Here is a 20,088-nt window from a genome sequence, read left to right as displayed (position 1 = left end):
TGATCAATGTAAAACAAAAGTGATCCGTGTTTGTGCACTAATCACAATCAAAACCATTTTCTAAGAATGCAAAATCTATTAATACAAAATTAAACCAACTTTATATTTTCATGTACCATGCATATTTGCATTTGCACTTCTTACGATGACAAAGTAATCAGTCACATGGCAATGCCAAGTGGTTTCATTCATAATTTATTTTGTTTTGCTATCTTTTGTCTTTTGGTTAAGTCTACTGTATTCAGAATTTTTATTGAGTTTGATTTTTTATGTAATTTTTCTTTTTTCAAAGTATTTTGGCGTTTATAATTAATAAGATTTCAGAGGGGTTTGCTGAGCATGCATCTCTCTAGTGATCTTTGTGTAAATATAAGTGCAAAAATAATAATTGGAAAAGTGCTTTCTTTTATGCATTTTCTCCACTAAATAGAAAGTTGTAAATGGATTTAACCTCCTAAATATTGATCCCAGAGGCGTGTAATTGCAGATGAGATTGATGAAGAAATACTGAATTCAAGAAATTTAGAGGCAGCTATTTCAACAATCATTTCATATATTAGACTAAATGACATGATTTCATTTTCTTTTAATTGGTGAAAACTTACTTTTAATATTCCTTCGTTTATTAAAATATTATGTGTCGAAAAAAATTGAGTCTTACATAAGGGAAAGCTTTTAATTGGTCAACAAATTGTTCAAATTAAGACTGATGTTAATGCCGATTCCCCTTTGGCTATTGGAAGATAAATACGGATGAGAGTATTTTGAATTCTTAATTGGTCAAATCCATTTCACCGAACTGAATTATTATTTGGAGCAACGAAATAACACTTGGGGTCATGTATGTTACAGTGGTCTTCTTTCTTATTTTTTGAATCGAAGTTTTGTTGACGGGCCAATAGACTTCCTAAAGCCTTGAAAGTTTGTGGTGTAATTATTTCTCTGTATTTCACAACCCATTTACATACTCTTGTTATCAAACTGGAAGCCCAAACTACTAAAACGGGTTTATAATTTTATGATAGTTAGAGGTGTAAATTGGGTCGGGCTGCCCGTGGCCCGGCATGGCCCGGTACAGCTTGATACAACACAATGACTAATGCATCATGTCAGATTCAGCACAGAGGTTCGTACCGTGCTGTGTCGGAGGTTCGAAACCCATGGGCCTGCATGACATAGCACGACAACACATTGATAGCTTTCAGCAGGAAGTTCTTTTTGTGTGTAAGGGATATTAAAGTTGCTATGCTCTAGTTTGGCCGCCTCCTTTGGGTAGTGCTCCATGAAGGTTAATTAATTTGATAGCCGATCCTGCAGCAAGGTCGGGGTTGATAAAGAGTTCTTTTGTCACTACAAGAACCCTACAGGAAACTGATGCACAAAGATGACCAACATTAAGTGCTCACAAGTGATTGAAATTACCTTGGCTTTTCAGAAAACACTAAACAGAAAAGTAAAAAAGAATGTGAAACAATAGAAGAAAATCAACAAATTTTAGGGTTGGAGGAGAACTCTAGGGAGTAGACTTGACTAATTCTTTCTTAATTGGTAATTATAAGCAATAGAGACCTGAGGAATTTGAGGGTACGTACCCAGCAAATCACATTCAAAGAGAATACGATCCGAGATGTACTGATGAATTCTGAATTTTCTTTTCTTTTGTGAAATCCTGACCTCTGGTTAATTCCATTTCACCAAACTGAATTCTTATTTGGAGCAATGAAATAATACTTTCTCAAAAAACAAAAAACAAAAGAATGATGAAGTAGGAGAAATGTATTTCTCAAGTGTATTTTGGTACCACTTCATCATATACAATTGTTAATTAATAAGAAAAGGATAATATTTTGTCAAACTATGAGACTTGAGTTGGAATAATAAGTGATCTGTAATTTATATATTTAAAAAGCTAAAATATTTATCAAAACAACACTAAATTAAAATTTGTGGATATTGTCCATAACAAAGTAGTAAGTAGAGGTAATACAAACATCAATTAGATAAAACCAAACTCATCGCCAATAGGGGTTTATGTAGAAGACTGCCACCAAACCCAACAACACTGTTATATAAGAAGCTATAAAGCTTACAACAAAGGTGTCCATGTCCATGTCCATGCCATCAGGAGCTGTTTGCATAGATGGTGATGCCTTGGAACTGTTTGTGCAATTATTCTTCTTTAAGGGTTCTCCACAAAGAAGAGGGTTGCCCTCATAGCTAGATTCCTCGAATGTTGCAAATTCTCCTTTTCTCTCTAGAGTCCTTCCGGATAGGTTGTTATGAGCCACATTGAAATTTGACAAAGAGCTTAGCTCAATCATCTGATGAGGGATCATTCCCGTCAAATTGTTGTAGGAAAGGTCCAAACTCTCTATTTTTCTCAGATTTGAAAAGCTTGGTGGGATTTGCCCATTTAAATAGTTGTGCGACAGGTTCAATGCACGAATACCACTTAAATCTCCAATTTCAGGTGGGATATTGCCTACTAATTTGTTGCAAGAGAGATCAATTCCAGACATGAGCTCAAGAACAACACCCTTGTAAGTTTCGTACCGGAATTTTGTTGTGAACTCCACTTCTAGTTCCACTAGGACGTCTTCAACACCCAGATCATTTTCAAATCTAAAAAACATACTTTTATATGAATATAACTCACCATATCCGAATTCAATAAGCTCAACTTCTGAATTTTTTCCATTTGAGTTTGATTCTCCTTTAAATGTGATGTTATCTATGCAAGAAGGTATCGAACCTGAGAGAGAGTTGAGAGAGAAGTCCATTATGTTGAGATTTTTCAACTGGCACAATTGAACTGGAATTTGGCCTTCAAATTGATTCCCTTTCAAAAGCAGGGCATTTAGATATGAAAGCCCACCAATCCATTCTGGAATTCCACCATTTAAGTGGTTATCCCTAATGTCCAATGTCACCAAGGAAGTGCTGTTTGAGAATGCATTTGTCAAACAACAAATAATTAGGACTTGGAATCGAGCCCTGGATATCATTTTCAGAGAGATCCAAATATTTGAAACGATGTAGTTGACAAAACTCACTTGGAATTGATCCTTCAAGATGATTATTACGCATAACAAGAGACAGAAGACTTGATAAATTTCCCAACCAACTAGGTAGTGCACCGGATATGTTGTTATGACTGATATCTAAATCAGACAAATAATTAGGACCATCCAACAAGCTATCTGGAAGGTTTCTGCCAAAGAGATTGTGATCCAGGTATAACAACACCAAGCTAGTTAGGTTTGTAATTGTAGGAAGTACTTTTCCATACAAATTATTGTACGATAACTTAAGAAACTCTAAGCTAGAGCATCCCATGATCAAGTGCTCTGAAATTTGACCTGATAAATTATTATTGGAAAGATCTAGAATCCCTAACGATTTCATTTTACCGATTGATGGAGGAATTTTTCCTTCAAAACAATTTTGTGATAACTTTAAGGTTTTCAAATTTGGAAAGATTACACCGATATTTGTTGGGATTGAACCAGAGAAGTTATTGTTAGAAAGGATCAAAACAGAAAAATTTACACAAGGATGAGGAGGAAAAACAAGAGGACCTGTAAAGGAGTTATTCATTAGATATAAGCCGCCTAGTTTGGTATTGTTTTCTAGCAACCAAATGGGAAATTCCCCCCTTAAATTGTTGCTAGAGAGTTGAACTACTCTCAACTCATGCTGGTAGAAGAGGAAACACGGAAAAACACCATTTTTGAATGTGAAGCCTGATAAGGCAAGGTACTTCAATTGGAAGGATGGAACCCAGGTTGAATAGTCGTCGGCCTCAACTATTAGCCCGTTATCTTCACATTCAAATGAGTCAAGTTTGGAAAGGTTAGCAAATGAATGAAATGAAAATGAACCTTGGAAGCGATTATGTGAAAGAGAAAGGTATTCAAGAGAAGTGAGTCCAGCAATGAATGATGTGTCAAAGCTTCCTTCAAATTGATTGTAAGAAAGATCCAATGCACGAAGGGATGTGAGGTTTCCTAAACAATGGTTGAGACTACCCACGAAATCGTTGCCACTAAGATTCAACTCCTGAAGGTTCCTTAGTTTGCACAACCCTGCATGGTGATTCAAAGCATATATATGTAAATTAAATAATGATTCTGTATATAACTAATCATGTATTATTTAGAAAGAGCATAAGAAATGACACAAAATAGATCAAAAGATTTTTGATTTGCCAATAATTAACTTACCTTTATGTGGTAGTTGAGTGCCATTGAGTCCAATAGCTGAAGCAATTGATAAGAACTTGAGAGAAATCATTCCCCCCATGTTCTCGAGAAATTTGTTGTTTCTCAAAGTATCCAACTCTATAAAGCAAAAAAAAATGAAAAGTATTAATTTAGAAATTTGTTGTTGAATAAGACTGTACTATCTCCAAGCAATTATATATTAATGAATCTACAATTAACATACCTTCACTGGTAATTGCTTCAACACTGCCATTGAATCCATTCCAACTCAAATCCAACATTTGCAAGTTCTCAGACCGGCAAGTTCTGCACATCATTAATCATTAATGAAAGTTGAGAGTATAATCATCATTAATCATCTGAATTCAATATACTCTATTATACCTTACAATTCTAAGTGTGTCCTCAGCATTGTTTTTTATTACAACTTACAATTCTAAGCCTATACTCTATTATACCTTGCCAAAATATTAGAAAAAAAAAATTAAACAACATGCCTAAACCATATATAATGTGTAACGTGAATATCACCCAAATAAAGTTCCAAATCAACGCGCGGCAACCTTTGATAGACTATCTAGCTCCCTTGATCTCCGAAATTAAAGATGACATAATATGCTTTAATTACCTTTCTACCCTCAATTTATTAACACATTAAAATCAGGAATGGTTTAATTACCTTTCCCATGCATATATATTAACTGAAAGACGACTATAAAACAAATTGCAGTTTTCTTAATTAATTAGCAATACCTTCATTGTCTGCCAAACCTCCAAACCCGTTGTAAGATAAGTCAAGATGTTGAAGCTCTTGAAAGGGAAGAAACAAGCTGGCATTTAGAAGCCAAATTGGTATATGTGCATCATCATCATATAATGACGTATAATTGAGAGAGAGTTGGATGATTCGGCCAGTGGTGAGATTACATTGAACTCTCTCCCAGGAACAACAATCATCATTATCATCGTCCTCAACCCAAGATGGGAGACGGCCGGAAGAAATATCATCATGATCAGTCCATGGAATAGAAGCCTTGAAAGCTAAAGGAGCCATCTTCTCCTGCTCCAAACACGCCATTGATTCATGACGATGATGATGAAACTGATGAAGCAGCAGCATAACAATAAGTCAGGCCCGTAATGTTCTCATCCTCAAAGCCCACTCCATGATTTTGAGAAATGGATGGATTTCCCCTGTTTCAGCTTTCTAACTCCCCTCTCCTATATATAAAATTAATAAATATTATAATATACCATAATTCAAATTTTAATAAGGTTGAATGGGCCAAATCCGAATCCAATCCAGTTATTAATCAGATATAAATTATAACATCCCAATTCGATCGGATTACAAAAATACATGATTAAAATGATCGTATTGAATATCGGATTGGAACTCGAATTTTTGGTTATCATCATTGACAGGACTAGTGGTCACCCCTCCACCTAGAAAAGTTTGGGGCTAAAAAAGCAACCTAAGATACGAGATTTTTTCCTTATAACAAGAAACCCCCAAACCCTAATATTAATAAAATAATAAAATATGATTAAATTAATAATAATAAACAGAAAAGGTATTTATTAAATAATAATAAATTAATTTAGAAAAAATAAGAATAGTAACATATTAATTAACTAATAAGAAAATAATAATAAATATATTATTCAAATAATAGTAATAATATAATGATATATTAATAAAATATTCATAAATTAATGATAAATAATAAGATATTAATTATTAAATACTAATAAAATAATAATTATATATTCATAAAATATTAATAAAAATAACAATAAAATAATAATACAAAATTGAAAATTTTCATTCAATTCCAATTCCAACTCCAAATGAACCAAACAACAACAATAAGAATCCTATTCTATTTTGATTCCTAATTGAACCAAACAGGTGTCAAGAATAAGTGATTCCAACTTTGATTACATGGGTGATTTCAATTCTAATTTCAATTATGCCTAAAAGGCAAATGAACCCTTAGTGATTAAAAGATCAAGAGAAATCTGAAATTGTTGGATTTGGTTAATCGACAATTCTGGTTCAGTTTTGGTTAACCTTTTGAAAAAAAACGGCAGCTAACCAAACCAACCAGTATATGTATACTAATATATATCATATTATATTTTATTTATATATTTTTTTTAAATTGAATACCCTTTTCTAATCTTCCTCCCTTCGAATTGAATTAACCTAAATGCCTTTCCCTTTCTCTCTCACTCACAATTCTTAGTCTCTCATCTCTCTTCTTCTTCCCCAGACCGACCGATGGCCTCTGAGTCTCCGACCGGCAACCTCCAGTCTCCGACCGACAACCTTTGAGTTGTTAGTCTCTCATCTCTCAGTTCTCTCTCAGAGTCACTCTCTCTCATCTCTCTTCTTCTTCCCCAACGGGAAAAAATCCCAAACCGACTGACAACCTCTGACCGACTAACGGCCTCTCAGTTCTCACTTCTCACTTAGTCTCTCATCTCTCTTCGTCTTCCCCAACGGGAAAAGCAGGTCATCTATCGGTCTCTCTTCATCTTCCCTTTTTTTTAAAATTTTTTTAGTGCATAGAAAAACCAAAAAATTGAACCACAATTAACCAGTCCACCGATTAACCGGTTGCATAGGTTCAGTTCCAGTTCAGATACTTAAAAAACCGAACAGGTCGATTTGGTTCAAAAGATAACCCCACAGTTCGATTCAAATAGTGAGCACCCCTAGAGGTGGCCACCCCTCTTGGAAAAGTTTGAGGCTAAAAAAAGAAAAAAAAAAACTAAGATATATAACCGATTCTTTCCTTCCTCATCAGCTCTACTGTAATGCAAAAAACTTAAGCCTTACGCAATCAAAATTGATTGACTTTAAATAAATAGAAATAATTACAAAAGCTAGCATTCTTATTAATTTCACTAATAATTAACAATTATGTAGGATTGGCAATAGGGTGGACCACCCCATCCCTGTCTCCGCTCCACAGTTAAGACACTCTACCCCATCCCTGTCCCATCCTAGTGTCAGGCTAGTTCAAGGCAAGGCGGGACCCACTCCTCGTTAGGGACGAGGAGTCCTCAAATTTCCCTGCCTTATCCTTTGTGTCGGGCGAATTCAGGGCAAGGCCCCCACTCCTCATCAAGGATGGGAAATCCTCAAATTTTCTTTACCCTGTCCCCAGTGTCGAGCGGGCTCAAGGCAAGGCACCCGCTCCTCGTCAACCCAATATTTATTTTGATGACAAAATTGATCAAAATGATATATTGAGTATCAACTACATGGTAAATTTTTAAAAGCATATTAAATTGTCATTAATTTTCAAGAAAAGTAATTTTATGAAAATTTTGGAAATTTTATTACAAATATGTAATTTTGAAAACTTGTTCAAATTTATTTTTAAATTGTTATTAAATAATTTATTTTCTTTTTAAATGTTTACTTATAGAATTACACTAATTTATCATATATTTGTTAACATAAACTAATTAATAATTTCCTTTTCCGTTATTATACCTGAATCTAAGAATCATGATGAAAATGCATGGAATTGGGGATGGTCCGTATTGGATGATCTTTGGTTTATTGATAGGTAAAGTGCAATCAGATGGGGATTTTCCTTTTTCATTTTTAAATTGTTGCTTGGGTTTCTTTTCAGGTTCTACTGATTTCTTTAATTCGCAGGGCTAAAGTTCTTCACGCTCAATGACTACAGCATACAGTTTGCCTTCTTCTTCATCTTCGTAAATTTGCAAATATCCTTGGCTTTTCTAGTGTCAACGGCTTTTTCAAAAGTTAAGACTGCTGCAGGTCTGACTACGCTTGACCTCTAATGGTAAATATGGTCTACCTACTTTTTATTAATTCACATTTTAAAAATATACTTATCATACATTAAATACTATGACATCATTAAAGATTGTTGTATCACTGGTTTGTTCATAGTAAACCTGATAAGTGATTTTGACTCTTTTAGACAGAAGGAAAAAGTGGTCTCACACACTCACCCCACCCCACCCCACCCCGTAGGTGAGAAGCCTCCATGGCGATACCATATTTCTTCTATTTCTACAAGAATGGCTACTACTGTAAAGTCATGTAGAAACTATCAAGAAAAAGAAATTTGCTTTGGGTGTGTTTTCCAGTACCGATTTGAAAAAATAGAAAAGAGAGAAGTTAGGGTAAATTTTGTTTTTGCTCCAAAAGCTTGGATGCCTTTCTTTAGTTATTCTTACATTTTCTAGTATCATTTGATATGGAATGCTCCCATCTCATACAGGTTTGGATTTCTATAGAGCTATTTCATGGAATCGTCCGTAGACTTTTGACTTGCTTAATGAATATCTGTGTAGCTTCTTTGGGTAAAGTGTGACAATTAGAAAAAACGCAAATGGTTTTAATTGATGGTATACGACTAGGGTGTCTCCCAAATGTGGTAACTTATAATAAATTGGTTGTGGCTAGACGTGTTCATGGGCCGGGTAGCCCGGCTTGGCCCTCGGATGGGTTTGAGCATGTGTTTTAGCCTGAGCCCGACTATTTTACGGGTCGGGCTTGAGATTTGTTAAAAAAGTCTGGCCTGGCCCGACTTTTCCTAAACTGCCTAACCCTAACCGTAAATGCTTAAAAATTTTCTTTCCATTCTCCTTTTTCACTTTCACTCTCAAAAGTGGCTCTTATTCTCCCTCTCAACTCTAAGAACCAGCGAACCCAGCTGCACCTGCAAACTCAGTCACTGGTGGCCAACACCACCAGAAGTAGTCATCTCTCTCTTTGGCGGTGATCTCTCTCTCTCTCTCTCTCTCCAGCCAGCACTATTTCCATCTTCTTTCTTCTCATTCTCAGTTCTCTCTTTTCTTAGAACTAGGTCTTCTATCTTCTTAGTTCTCTCTCCAGCTGGGGCCACCAGAACCCAAGCGCATTGTTTTCATTCTGCGAACTCAAGCACCAGCGACTGGCGCCACCAGATCTAGATCGTCTCTCTCTCTCTCTCTCTCTCTCTCTCTCTCTCTCTCTCTCGGTGAGTTCTACCTTCTCACTTACTCAATTTCTATTCTCACTCTCAAACTCCCAGAAATCGACGAACTCAACAGGCACCATTCTCTCAATCCTCAAAGGGCACCCACGCTCAAACTCACAGGTCGGACTTCGCCCTCGAGCCTGGGCTTCGGGCTTTTTATGAGGATTGGGCTCGGGCTCGGGCCTGAAAATTTTATGTTAATAAAGAGCAAAAACCCAGCCCAAGCCCGACCCATGAACAGATCTAGTTGTGGCCTATTGTCGATTAGTTGGAGTTGATGAAGCATATGCAGTTCTTGGTAGAACAAGGGAAGCTAGGATCAACCCAGATGCCATTACTTACAATGCTTTGATTGTCGGTGCCACCAGGTATCGCTTACTACCACTATGTCTCAATTTGTTTGAAGAAATGCTTCAAAATGATATCATTTTAACATATAAAGTTACAATATTTTGATGATCTCTTTCTTTAAATCTGGACAATCGATAGAATCTAACAAAATCTTCTGCGATATGATCCTAAGCAATGTTTCTCCATCTCCAACTACATATAACACCATAGTTGATGGCCTATGTAAAGCAGGTTTTACCGTTAATGCCCTTAGGTTATTTAGGAATTTACAACAGCATGATTTCTTCCCAAGTATTCGCACTAGTAAATCAGGAACTTACAATGGTTATTCAAGAACCAACAAGAGGACTTTAGTAATGCTTAGAATTATTCACACTAGTGGATTTGGGGAAGAAATCCATCTATTTAGCCTCTCTCAATTGAAAAAAGGCCACAAAATTGAATGCTCAGAATTAAATTTTCCACAAACTACATCTATTTAGTCACTCTCAAGTTAGAAACAAAGAACTTTCCACCAATTCCATTCTCATCTTTCAAATCTCATATTTAATATAATGGGGCTGAGTGATGAATGGAGCTCTATGTTCACAAAAAAAGGGGAATATTCTCGATTAGTATCCTGTACTTTGTCTCTAGTGTTACTTTGGTCCCCAAACTTTAAAATGCGATAATTTAGTACATGCAATGTATGTTTAACTAACATTGAGGTTCTTGTCAAAGAAGTTGGGATAGCTTGTTTCAGCTGATAAGGTTATACCCAAAGCACATGCAGTGTGTGTTTGGTTGAAACACTAAACCCAGACCATTTTTTAGTTATGTCCTATACCTTGGAGATTATTGGGAAAAACTGAAAAGTTACATATAACCCCTACACTTAATTATAGTACTGTACTAGGTGTTGGATTGGGTTGTTTTTTATATGCCAATTAGTGAAATCTATTGAGGATCAAAACCTGGATATGTTTGAACAGTATAAGAATTCACTTGAGTGGATGATCATAATGATAGGATCGACCACTTTGTCGGACAAAGTGAATGATAGGGCTTACACTCTCTCTGATGGAAACCTAAATCATTGGTAGTGGATTTCACCTATGTTTAAGATCTCGTTTGGCAAAATCATTGGTGGTGTCAGCACCACCAGGCCCGAGGTAAATTTCGCGAATGCAGAATCCTGATCTTGATTAAACTTTGAATATGAAGTCCTGAATTAGATATCTAATTTTAGCCTTTGCCAAAATCCTGTGAAAGTTTTAGCACTCCGCTGAACCAATGCATTGTTTATCTATACTAATAATTAATATTTTAACTATATTTCTTCCATATAAATAATTATAACTATGAGTATCTTTCATTGTCTCATATCTTTAAAGATCCTTTGAAATACCAACAAATTGTGAAACTTGGGCTGAAGTGTGGGGTTTCCGCTTTCATTCAACTTCTTGTGGCATCAATAGAGCTACGTTAACTGGGATCCCATGTTGAGAACCACAACATCCTAAAGAGTCTAATTCCTGGAGTAGAAGAGCAAACATGTTTTTTGTGACAAAAGTAAAAGTTGGTGCTTAACCAATCATTTTTAGTATGTCATTGAGATTTCACTAGGACAAGTGTCGCAATACCCTTGCACCTGGAGTAAAAACTTCACTAGATGATGATGCAAATTGCATAAGCAATTGTTCTTATATGAGTTGAAGTTTTTATTCCAAATTTAATTGAGAATTTCGTAACTCCATGAAAAAGAAAATCACTACTTGTCAGTATAAGGCTTGTCTACCCCCTCGAAACAGGTCAACTCCCAAACCAAAATGAACACTCCACTAACTTGACAAAAACCTACTCAACCAACTACAAGATCTAGTAGAAAAGAAATATTTGGTATTAACTTCAGGGATTTCTTCATGCATCAAACATTCAAAAAATTCTGGTGGAGCTACCTCTACACATTCTAGATTTGATGTTGAAGAATTACCTTTGAATCACTTTCTTCATCAGAATCACTGAAGAAGTAAATAAGAGCAAACTTACCTCACTTTGACATGGTCAAGTACACCATCAAGTATTTGTCACCCATGCACAAATGATCCTTGTGATGGGGAAATAACCCATCAATACAACAATATAAGTTTATAAAAATATGTTCGATGTCATACAACAATATAAGTTTATAACTTATGAACTAAGCTTATCGGTCGTGATTCTTAACATATTACATGAAATGTGACCTTTGTGTTCTTGTCACCAAGTCTTGGATTCAAAATTAAATGTTTATGTTAAATATATGTGGTCAGTACATATATTTATGAGAGGTCAGTACATATTTGCAGTACAAAAAAAAATCACAATTGTTGAATTTGGTTGAGAAATATGCATTGCTGCTAGTACATGAAATGTCATAATTTCAGTTTATTTTTAACCTTTTAAGTTTTTTAAAAGTTATTTTCTTCTCAAGAATTCCTTTTGGTGTAGGTAATATTGACATCTCTTGTTTACAAGAAGGAACTGAATCTAAGAATCATGATGAAAATGCATGGACTTTGGGATGGTCCCTATTGGATGATTTCTTATGCATATTTTCTTTTCATATCATCAACTTACATGTTATGTTTGGTGATCTTTGGTTCATTGATAGGTAAAGTGCAATCAGATGGGGATTTTCCTTTTTCATTTTTAAATTGTTGCTTGGGTTTCTTTTCAGGTTCTACTGATTTCTTTAACTCACAGGGTTTTCACGCTCAATGACTACAGCATACAGTTTGCCTTCTTCTTCATCTTCATAAATTTGCAAATATCCTTGGCTTTTCTAGTGTCAACGGCTTTTTCAAAAGTTAAGACTGCTGCAGGTCTGACTACGCTTGACCCATTTTATCTTATGGTAAAGAGTACTTAAAGCCTACTGTGGCTTTCTTTTCCATTTCTTTGTTCAGGATCCATCCTTCCCAAGTGAATGTAACTGCAATAATCTGCTTAACTGGTCTGTTGTTGTTTGAAAATTTAGAGCCTATCTGGTTTGTGGGAATAAGGGTCTGGAATCAGAATCAGAATCAGAATGGATCATTTCAATTCCAACTGTTTGATTGGGTATAATCGGAGTTTCATATCTATTTCTGGTGGAATGGTATTCCCCCATTTGAGGGAATGGCCATTCCTTCCCCTTCCCTTATCTATAAAATCACATTCCACTTGATTCTAATTCTTGTCTGAATCAAACAAACTATAAGAATAGGCCACTCTGATTCCAATTCCGAAGAATATTAATTCTGACTGCAAACCAAAAGGACCCTTATAGTTCTCTTTATAAGAGCTTCATATATGCTCATTTTGAATCAGAGCTTTGAGTTCCCTTTGCAATGCAGCTGTTATAAAGCTATTTCGTGCATTCTCTATTTGGATGTTAATTCCATCATTAATATTCTTACTTGCTTTTGTTTCAGAGGGAGAAAGTTGAATAGTTACTACGTGAGCCACATACAAGTCATGCTATCATCTGCCATAACATCAAAAAGGTTTATCCAGGGAAGAGATTTGTCACTTTCTTTGCCTCTAGGGGAATGTTTTGGTATGCTCGGTCCTAATGGCGCTGGCAAAACTTCTTTTATTAATTAATATGGTAATTGGACTCACAATGCACTTTTAGTCATTATATATATATATATATATATATATATAGGAGCTATAAGCTATTTTTTTTTTTTCAATTTCGTAACTAACTTAGAAATATTATTCTAGGTAAATTTGGTAACTAAAGTTTGTAGATTAGTTCTAGTAATTCTGCAAAATTAAACTAATAAAATATTGTAATTTACCAAAAAGATTAATTTTGGTAAATTAATATTGGTTAATTATAACAATTTATTGAAAATTATTAAGTTTATCAATTTAATAAAAATTATTTTCTGTAAATTAATATTGATTAGTTATGACAAATTAATAATTTATCAAAAATTAAAAGATAATGACTAATTATCTTTTCTTTGCAACTTCTCTTCTTCAACTCCTCCTTCACTCTTCCTTCTCTCTTCGAGAAACTACTTTCTTTCATATATATATTTTTTTTAATTCCACAGATTCCTACTAAAACAAAAGATAAATTATTTCATTGACAAAAAATTATTGATAAATTAATACATCTTCAGAAAAAGTATTAATGAATTTATATTGAAAAAAAAGAAGATAAATTATTGTATTTTAAAAAAATAATTATATAAAATTGTGGAATTTTTTAAAAAATTATTGATTAATTTATATTATAAGAAAGAAGGTAATTAATTTTGATTAATTTATGATTCATTTTTAAGGAAATAAAAGTAATTTATTAAATTTTCATTAAATTGTTGAAAGTTATTATACTTTCAAAAAATTAATTATTACATATTCAGAACATTATTGAATTAGTTAAATTGGAAAATAAAAGATAATTAATTTGTTGATTAATTTTTATTGATAAATAAAAGATAAATTATCAAACTTTCAAAAAATTTGAAAACGATTACATATGTAGAAAATTAATTAACTAAAATAATAAGATAAATTATTAAATTATTGAAGCATGCAAATAACACCGATATTAAGGCAAAAGTGGGAAGCCTGAGACCCATTCTCCTGCCCACACAAACTCTACCCACAACACACTAACCCCCCTAGATTGGGTAGAAGATCAGAACTCCCCCCAATTCCAATAGTACTGGCATAAAGGCGTGAATGGTAATAGCGTCGTCAGTAGTGATTTTTGATGCGGTAGTGGAGAGGGTTAGCTGCGTGACACTGTCAGTTAATAGGTGGTCGTATTGGCAGTTTCGCAGTGGCATTGTCTAGGCCTCTAGGGTGTTCAACCGAACCATGGTCCTTTTTTGGGAATCAAACCGGTAATATTGGTTTTTGGAAAACCGGTAATTGGAATTGAATTGAAGTTAGTCGGTTAACCGGTTGACTGGTTTCCAGTTTCCAGTTTCGTTTCCTGAGAAATAAAAGGAAGGGCATGTGACAATGGCATGGGCTGGTAGAGTGATAGTGGAAGGACGTAGGAGTGGGACAGACATAAAAACCTCAGAGAAGACGTTGGATTGGGGTATTGGCATGTTGCCATGAACAAATCGGGGATGTGCAAAAAGTTAGAAATAAAATGCTATATTTATCAAAATTAAAATAATAATAATAATAAAATAAAGCATTATGATTTTACGAGATCCTCCGTACTCTCTCATCGAGATTAGGATTTTTAGCCATCAGGGCGAGGATGGAGCAGTGAATTTGAATTTAGGATTGGGTTTGGGGCAATCAAAACGCGAACCTGCCTCACCCATTGCCATTCCTAGTTGTACTATAGATAAATCAAAATACAACGTTCCAAGTAAAAGGGTCCATCTACAAATTTTACCCAATCTTTTTGTGTTATATCCATTGCTTGCCCAACTATTTGAAGTTACTTCTATTTGGACGTTAAAATTGTATATTGGCTTTAGATTGCATGGTCGGTCCATTTGATCTAGGAATTTGTTATGCTTGGGTTTGGTTTTGGACCATAAAATCGTATGTGGGTTTTAGACTAGACAGTTAGACCATTTGACCCACGAATGCTCATGGCTCTGGGTTTGGTTTTGATCCTTAAAACCATAAGTAGGCTTTGGATTGGATGATCGGATCGTTTGACCCAGGATTCGATCATGGCTCTAGGTTTGGTTTTGGACCTTAAAACCATTTATAGGCTTTAAACTAGATGGTTGGACCGTTTGACCCAAGAATCGATCATGGATATAGGTCTAGCTTTGGATCTTAAAATCGTATGTGGGCTTCAAAAACTATCCCTATTTACATCTTCTTAATTATGATAATGTTTAAATCAATAAAATTATGTTTTTATAAAAATATAATTTTTATATGCAAATTTGTTTTATAAAATTATGTTTCTTATCACAAAAGGGGTCCATCTGTGACATGGGATTGGCATCTAAGTTCTGGGTCTAGTCCAACAAAAATTAAGGTCCGAGTCTAGTCCAATTAGGGGTAGCCACGAGAATTATAAGCATTGTTCAGTTATTGTAGTCACGACCAGTAAGCTTTGCGATCACTCTATAATTATTTTTCATATTATAATAATTTATCTTTTATTTTCCAATATAAATTAATTAATAATTTTTCTGAACATGTAATAATTTATCAATATTTTGTTTTCAAAAATTTTCTGAACTAAGAATAAGTTATCCTTTATTTTACAATAAAAGTTGATCAAAATTCTTTAGCTTTTAATATTTCTAATATAAATTAATCAATGATTTCCGAAAAATGTAATACTTTATCAAGAATTTTCTGAAAATGAAATAACATTTTTTTCAACAATTATTGCAATAATTTTAAATATTTTTTGTCAATTCAATTATTGATATTTTAATTTTCAATATAAATTATTCAATAAATTTGTTCACAAATTAGTTATATTTTATTTTCAAAAATTAATAACTTTCAATAAATTATTAACTTTTCATAGTTAACCAATATTAATTTACTAAAAATTAATCTTTTTGGTAAATTACAAAATTTTTATTAATTAATATTTTTGGCAAATGAATTTTACAAAATTACCAAAACCAATCTACAAACATTAGTTACCAATTTTACCAAAAATAGTATATCTAAATTAATTACGAAATTGAACAGAAATAGTTTACCACAATTACTTACCAAAATTATCAAAACTAATTTGTTCAAATTCACCAATATTAATTTTGTAAGTTAATAAAATTGTGTTATACTAAATTTCTCTAAAATTACCATAATTGATAAAATAATAATTTTACAAAATTATCAAATTTATTGGTAATAAGATCTTGAACCCATTCCCCTTCCGTTACTTCTAACCCGTTCGAAAACACCGACCATTAAGGACCAAAATTTTGAATCTCTCATTTCAAGTGTATTTAGTTTGTTATTTAGTTCCATTTTCTTAGCACCTATTCATTGTAAACAGACAACAAATATTATATATGAAGTAAATAGACAGACCTCACTGTTTGGATCTCTCTCTCTCTCTCTCTCTCTCTCTCTCTCTCTCTCTCTCTCAAGACTGAATTGAGGCATGCGTCAAGCCTAAACACCAAAGGTAGAGGAATCATTGAAATTTTTCACCACGACTGAACTCTCCTCTCATGTTCGTTCATTGTAGGTAAGGCCAAAGACTTTGGACCCATCCCATTTTTCTTTTCCAACTACATTTCATTGTTCTATTGTTACTATTTTTCCTTTTTAAGATTTATTTATATGTATGAATTGCAAATTTTATAATGAATATTTTAATGTGCTTTTGTTATTATTCTAAACAAATATATCATTTGCAACTCTACATCTAGACTTTTTTGTTATAAATTTAGATAATTCATTATTCATGTCATGAATATGAAGCAATTAATCTTCTTAATGCAATTTAAGATATATTTGGTTTGATAGGAAATAAGAAGGAAATAGAAAGCTGAGAGTCATTATAGGCATTCAATCACTAGAGAGAGGTAAAGAAAAACCAAAGCCGATGTATGAATTTTTAATAATAAGTGTGTCATTCTCAATATAGATCTTTGTTCCCCATCCCCAAACACACATAATCATCATGGTACCACACAAATAAATTTATCTATATATCTATTTATCCAAAAGTTATGATACCTAAAAGACATTGTATTGGACAGGCTTCGACCAATCAAGTTATCCCCTTTAAGTTTAATCCACATTAGACTCCAAATCCTCATTGTATTTTTTTTTTCATTTTTTCATTTTAATATTTTTAATTCCCTAATTAATTATGTTATCTCATTGAATCACTCCTAAAACCTGCCCTTTCCTAAAATTCCTCTTAAACTATCTCCTCCATGTAATTTTTCCTAAAGCATCTCTTAAATACTATCTCACATCCCCAATGGACTATCTAACCCTCTCTCTCTCTCTCCACCTTCTGAATTAAACTCTCTCTCCATTGTATAAATTAAACTTTAAAAATTTAAATAAGATAAATCATAAAAGTAAAGTAATAAAAATTAATACATTGAGGGTTGTGATTCAAAGTTTTAGCCCACAACTAATGTAGTGGTAAAGTAGTTAAATTTCTCAACAAAATAGTCCACTAGGCACAAATGTTCTTTGCATTTTGGCAATTCCATTGGCAATAAGATAAGAATTGTGAGATTTCATACTTTTTAGTCCCAAACTCTTTGAGAAGAAAGCTAGAACTTTATATATCACTCCATTTTTATTGCCACTAGTGTAACTACTGTACGTCCTATTCATATCAAATGGTGTAGGTCATTTAATACCTCATAAAAACATCATGAAAATTCCCCATCCCTACTTAGAAGGACCTAATATAAAAATTATCATCTCATTATATGAAAATTCCCCATCCCCGCTTATCGTCTCATTACACACACACACTAAGGAAGTATATCTTTTTTTCTCATTTTTAAAATTTTTTATTTTATTTTATTCCATGCCATTTTCCCAAACAACTAATGGATAAAGAAAGGGAGATTTGTTTTTCTGATCTCTAACGATACAACACCATTATCCCTATTTTCTCTTAAATTATCTCTTATTCTAGTTTATCTACGAAATTATCTCTATTCCCTATTTATCCTCTCCCCCACCCTTCTTTATAGATTTTTTCATTAGACATTTTTACCCTTTTAGCTAAGCAAACAATGGGTATAAAAGGGGCATATATGTCCTTTACTCTCACTTCAGACATTGCCCACTTATAACTATTAAAAAATTAATACCGTGTTGAAACCATGAATTATAACTGTTCAGAAACTACCCACTTAATACCTTAATTAATTTTTGGATAAATGAATTACAAAAAGTGGACATAAATTATAAATAGTTTTGTCTTAGAGATACTGCCACGTGCTGTATCATGCCCATATCGTTGAGTATCGGTGCGTTTCGGCACCGTATCGGTCGATACGCTACCGATCGACCAATATAGTACAATTTTACTATGGCGGAATCGCAAATAAAACTCCCTTCGAAAGAGGGCTTTTAAACCCATTTCAGAAGTCCTCTTTCTTTCCCAAACCCTTTAAAAAGGTTTTTAGCCTTTCTAAATACTCAAATCTTGTAAAAATTTGTCAAAGGATCTATAAATTTGTAAGATTTAATAAGTTTTTCAAGGTTGTGAAAAAAGGAGTGAAAATAAATATATTTTTTCAAATTTCTTTTACATTTTAAGCCAATGTTAGAAAAGATAAGGAGAAAGAAAGTGGTTTGCCCCTGTCCCTTCGGTTGGGGGGCTTCGCCCTCCAGCCCCCAATCCCTTTTTTCGATGTAGCCCAATTTATTTTTTTGAGTTAAGGGGGTCCCGCTCCACTTCGCTCACTCGCCTCCGCTTCGACAAGACCCCCCGTTTTTACAACTGTTATGCATTTTTATTTTTTTTATTATAAAAGATTTTTATTAAAGACCTCCTTGTGTTCGAAGAGGCTTACGCCTCTTGCATTTTGAACTATGCTTCATGTCTCTAGGTAGTGGAATGCCCCCATGTTTTAAAACATTGATATTTATTTTTTTTTAATTTTTAGAATAAAATATGCAAAATAATTATTTCACCTATTATGTCCATAAATCCATTCATTTTTTTTGTTACATCTTTACTTTTTTTAATTTTAATTTAATTTTTATAATAAAACATGCAAAATAATTATTTGAATAAAAATAAATAATTGTTTAGTTTTTAAAAAAATAGAATAAAACATGAAAAAAAATTACTTGATCTATAATGTCCACAATTAGATAGTATGTTTTCGTTCCCGACTTCCCGTTTATTGATTATAATATGTTTTTTTTTTTCAAAAAAACCCACTAAAACATGTTATTTTTATGCATAAATAGTTCATGTTACATTAATGTTTATTTATGATTTATTAGAGTATTTATAGCATTTTCATGTGTTTTCATGCGTATCTTAATTTTTCGTCCGTATCCATGCGTATCCAAGGTGTATCCTGATGTCTCTTAAATTTGACTTTCCAATACGCATAGCATTTCAGATACTTTGAACCTTGAACACAACATTAATTATAATAGATTTAATAATATTCAACAATGAGAATATAAAATATAAGTAAATTAAAATTTTAAATATTATTGAAATAATGAAAATAGATTGAATAACTTAGAGGTATTGAATCTTCCAAATAACAAATTTATGTAATAAATTTCAAAAAAAATTTTTTTAATTGATATTAAAAATAGAATATTAATTACAATTAATAATGAACTAATAATAGTAATGTTATTTCACTTATATCAATTAATAATTCTATAAAATAACTTTTATGAATAATAATTGTAAAATCTTTAGCAATATTTATTATATATTCATATGTACTAAAAATATTATTTATTGTATTTTCAATAATTATGTATAAATCTATTTTTGTTTTCTTATTTAATAGAAAGTTCTCAATAATTATTGAATACTAAATTATTGTTATTTATTTTTTTTTTAACTTTAACTTGTT

This window comes from Nelumbo lutea, chromosome 2 (genome assembly GCF_056320005.1).
Source record: "Nelumbo lutea isolate HS-2025 chromosome 2, American lotus-T2T, whole genome shotgun sequence".
Lineage (NCBI taxonomy): Eukaryota > Viridiplantae > Streptophyta > Magnoliopsida > Proteales > Nelumbonaceae > Nelumbo > Nelumbo lutea.
This window is presented reverse-complemented; position numbering follows the sequence as displayed.